The sequence below is a fragment of the Littorina saxatilis genome, linkage group LG11, assembly GCF_037325665.1.
Source record: "Littorina saxatilis isolate snail1 linkage group LG11, US_GU_Lsax_2.0, whole genome shotgun sequence".
NCBI lineage: Eukaryota > Metazoa > Mollusca > Gastropoda > Littorinimorpha > Littorinidae > Littorina > Littorina saxatilis.
In genome coordinates this window covers 17,795,695-17,800,680 of record NC_090255.1, presented here as the reverse complement: position 1 = coordinate 17,800,680, position 4,986 = coordinate 17,795,695, and the positions used below count along the sequence as shown (strand labels likewise).

General features: G+C 41.6%; 1 protein-coding gene across 2 annotated transcripts in view; it reads right to left on the bottom strand.

Moving 5' to 3' along the window:
- Positions 1 to 4,671, bottom strand: part of LOC138979912 (glycoprotein-N-acetylgalactosamine 3-beta-galactosyltransferase 1-like) — a 21,278-nt gene extending 16,607 nt beyond the window's left edge. Inside the window, exon 1 of one of the 2 annotated variants that reach the window (XM_070352687.1) lies at positions 3,897 to 4,671. The gene's annotated coding sequence lies outside the window, so the exon portion shown is untranslated. The remainder of the gene's footprint in view (positions 1 to 3,896) is intronic. The other variant, XM_070352686.1, reaches the window with a different exon arrangement.
- Between the last annotated feature and the right edge of the window lie 315 nt (positions 4,672 to 4,986).

The window sequence follows — 4,986 nt, the reverse complement described above, 5'->3', positions numbered from 1 at the left end:
CTTTTACAGCCATTAATCTAAATGTAAATAGTTTCAAACATGGAGACCACTATGTCAATTGGGAAAGGAAACAAACTAAGCTCTTCTATTTTCTGTGTACACGAATAGTCCGGTTGTTCATTGTGTTCAAATACACAGACATATACACACACACACACACGCACACACACACACACACACACACACACACACACACACACACAAACACACACACAAACACACACACACTCACATAAACACACACACACACACACACACACACACACACACATACACACACACATACACAAAAACACAAAGGCGCGCGAGCAACAACCACCACCAACAACAACAACAACAACAACAACAACAACAACAACAACAACAACAACAACAACAACAACAACAACGAGCGAGCAATATTCTGTTCGTAATAACATATTGATATTTGAGTCTGTCCAATCGTTTATTGTTAAATCTGGTCGACTGATTTGATGGACGTGTTCACGCATTGATAGTGTATATGTGTGTGGACAGACGTATGTGTACCTCCACACTGCCTCTCTGTGTTATCGTATTTGATTACATAAGCAGCGTATAAGTAGGCCTAATGATTATTATCGTTTGTCTCGTATTTTTATGTGTTAACGAATTACTGCCTTCCATAAAAAATTGTTACATTTACTTGAATTTACATGTTGCATGTCTTGGACTTGATGCTCTCTCCTAGTCTCTCCTTGTGGTTGTTAGTACTTTCTTCCCCCTCCCCCTCCCTTTTCTTTTTTCTCTTCTGTAGATTCTTTTGTTCCTATTTAGTTCCCCATCCCCATTCTTTCAATTTTTTCTTTGGTTTATTGTTGTTTTGTCATCATGTTCACGAGTTTTCATTCACAAACACCTGGGAAATAAATCTCATGTTCCCCATGCAATAAATCGAGGTGGTGAATGGGTTTGAGCTTTCAGGTGAAACGTGGATTGTCAAAGTAAAAGCCAATCAGGCTGATTGTTTGATGTGTGGAACCATGAGGGCCCCAAAGGGTTTAAAATCGTGATCGTGATTGGCGTTTTTTGACCTTTCTGTGATCGTGATTGCCGAAATTTCCATTTCTGTGATCGTGATGGGACTTTGCCCGTGATCCGTGATGACAAAAAAATCAAGTCTCGTGATCGTGATCGTGATTTGTTTTCGTGATCGTGATGGGCATTATTGCAAAGCATTTTATTTTCAACGTACATTTTTCACAGCTGTATCACTCTATGATCCTCTATTCGTCAAGGAGCCAATCCCGATTGAAGGGAAGCAACAACACATTCAGAAATATGATTTTGACAGCGATTGCTTCCCTTTAAGAGAACCAATCACACAAAAAAGAGATCCAATCAGAAGGCAAATTGCAAAAGTCTGCCAAACTTCATCCAATGGAAGGGCTTCGTGCAAAAGTTTTGAGTGCATTCAGTCAAATTCAAATTCGAAGATCAAAAATGGCGTGCAGCAGTACTGTCATCGAACTTCTGTTATATTTTGTGGATTCAAGCCAGACCAAAGCAGGCGGCGAGAATGCCTTCCTTGGTGGAAAGGTCAGGCTACGGGTCGGTCTTTCCGAAGACGAAATATCAAGTTATGTTGATCTATGTGGCTCTATGACTGTTCTGAATGTAGGCAAAGATCTTGAAATTTGTTCAAGGTCTTTGAGTTTGAGTGAGATCATTGACATTGTCGACATTGCCACGTCCGGCTGTCACTCGCTCAGTGTGACCTCGACTGGCTCGAGATCGAGTCTGCGTGTCAGTAGCCAAAACCGAAACTAGAAATGTGTTTTTCATCCCAGCAACGTGGACACGCTTGGCATAGATTCTAATTGTCGCTTCTTTGTATTAAGCTTGGATTTATTTTAGCGCCTGTAAGTGTAAACTTTAATATCAACAATGGGTTACATTCAGAAACAATGGCGGGGAGACGTGCCAGTTTGGGTCACTTGATCCTCATGTCAAAGACGATCAAAGTCATGTTCGTTGGGGACTGATTTTGTCAGGCATGCTACTTTTCCGGTAATTGCCGGAAATCCGATAAAGCCGTTTTCAAAATCCGGTAAAGTCAAATTTATTCCGGTGAAGTTGAAAAATGTCCGCAAAAACGATCCGTGTGAATATCGCGCAACGCAACCGGGCGCCGGTCTCAATGAAGCCAGCGCACAGTAGTGTTGTTTTCACCAGTTTGGAGGTGTGTTGAATGGTGGTGGGGGGAGGCTAAAATGGGATTTTTAACAAGATCACAACACTATTACAGCCCTGAAAATGATGCCCAGAATGCACCAGATTGCACAGATTTTAACCGTTTTTTGAAAAAAATTTCGGGGGGGCATGCCCCCGGACCCCCCTAGTTGGCTCGCATGCTTCGCAGGCTCAGGCTTGTGGCTTCGCCACTGGCACTGCGCGCTTCTTTCAGGTAAAACCATTTTTGGCCTGCAGCATTCCTGTTTCTTTTTTAAGGCCATGAAACCAGGCGATGGTGTACCTCAAATTGTATGGCAAAGTTGAAAATAAAGAACCCATCACACATACATGTACTTTAATTTCAATCCACCCAATAGTTTTTGAGAAAATGGGTTTACAAGATTTAGCTCTGGAAATGTGAAATTGTGCAAGTATATATTCATGTGTGTGAGTTGAATGGGTATGAGTGGAGAGAGAGAGAGAGAGAGAGAGAGAGAGAGAGAGAGAGAGAGAGAGAGAGAGAGAGAGAGAGAGAGAGAGAGAGAGAGAGAGAGAGAGAGAGAGAGAGAGAGAGAGAGAAAACAATGAAAACAACATTCTTGTTACTGATTACAAATCATGATATGTATTTCTATGTGTGTTTGAAAGTGAATTCAAAAAATAATAATAAAAACGTGCAACAGTTCTCACTTTGTGTTGAATAAACAATAGATCCAGAGGAGCGAATTACTGTGTGGTTGTGTTTACTTTGACACGTGCTTTCTGTACATGCAACTTTTACCGTGACTGTGATTTGCCACTGGTGTTCGTGATCGTGAAAACAAAAATCAAGGTAACTGTGATCGTGAAAGCTAAAATTTCCCTTCCCGTGATCGTGATGATACCCCCCCTTTGGGGCCCTCAACCATCGCGGCTTTGGATTTGTGTTTCCGAGGACAACGATTGTAAGCATTCACTCTCAAAGACCCAATCAATGTTGATAATTACCGCGGCGACTCATGGTCAATTTGCAACTTGTCTCTGTAATCGCAAAATCCACAACGAAAAGTCATAAACACTTAAAAAGAAAAGAAATATGTTCAACACTTACTGAACTCACACGTATGATCGCAGCTCTGTACATGTTCAGACTGGAAGAAAAGCGTCAACAAGCTACGTTTGACGTCACATACAAGGTTGACGTGTTATCTCGAGCTACTGTGACGATGCTTTGTGGCCCGGAGTTGGATTCTAAAAAATTCGTCTCCCTGTGGGTTATTGTACATTTTGTTGCACAACCAAAATGATGACAAAAACGATGTTTGGTGGCTTGTCGTCAGACCAGCATTTTGTTGTTGGTCCTCGGGGAGCATATCGCCTTTTGTCTCATATTTATCAAGCGCGGCCTTCGGCCTTGGTCGATAAAGATGAAACAAAAGACGATATGGTCCCCTTGGACCAACAAAAAAGCTGCTCTGTCAACAAGCCACCAAACATCTTATAATGTTCACTATTACGAAAATGTGTGTAATTTAGTATTGTTCTGGTCACGTGATATAAGCATTTGCTTGTGTGCGTGTCCTAGCTGTGTGTTTCGAACTGTTCATGCGAAGAAATTCTGAATAAAATTTTGTTTAAACCAACAACAATAACAACAATAACAACAACAACAACAACAACAACAACAACAACAACAACAACAACAACTTCAGTTATCGACTCACATGGTTAAGACGACCCATGGAAGATGACATGAAAAACTCTCTGTGTTACAGCCGCCACAGGCAATTCGACTGACTAACTGTTTGGCCGGAGAATTCGTCAAATTCTGTTCACACGGCCAAATATAACGTCATGCAGATGCCTACAGTCTGTCAACACAGCCAAAAAAAAAGCTGAGCAGGCAAATACAACGCTGTGCAGGTGCATATAGTCCGTTAACTCAGCGACATGGAACGTCCTGCAGATGCCTGTTGTCTGTTAACACAACCAAATAAAACACCTTCCATGCAGATGCCTGTAGTCTGTTAACACAGCCAAATAAAACGCTGTGCAGATGCAAGTAGTCTGTTCACACAGCCAAATTAAACGCTGTGCAGATGCCTATAGTCTGTTAACACAGCCAAATAAAACCCTGTGCAGATGCCTGTAGTCTGTTTACACAGCCAAATAAAACGTTGTGCAGATGCCCGTAGCCTGTTAACACAGACAAATAAAATGCCGTGCAGATGCCTGTAGTCTGTTAACACAGACAAATAAAACGCTGTGCAGATGCCTGTAGTCTGTTAATACAGCCAAAAAAATGCCTTGCATGCAGATCCCTATAGTCTGTTAACACAGCCAAATAAAACGCTGTGCAGATGCCTGTAGTCTGTTAACACGGCCAAATAAAATTATGTGCAGGTCTTTGCCACCATTGCCAAATAAGAAAATTGACTCTGTACCGGAAAACAAACGTCGCTTACACCTAAGCAGTGGAAACGGGTACGCTATAAGCTCCAATACAGTATTCGTTTCAGGAAAGATGGTTGCACCCCAGTTACGACGTTAGGTGGTATAATGATAAAAGCACCTAAGGATTGGGTATATATTAGTAAAAAACACACATTATAGTGGACTCTCGCCATCTGGATGTAAAGATTGAACTCAACGCCCACACAGCAAAATGTTGTTTCTTATTTTTTTCATAATTATGTTTATGTCCTTCCACTATCGTTTCAAACCTTGGATCGTTATGTAAACTTGCCGCGAGAAAGAAGGTACCAGAGAGTGCTGTGCTTTATGGACGAAGGTGCCGAGATCTCTATTTTTAGA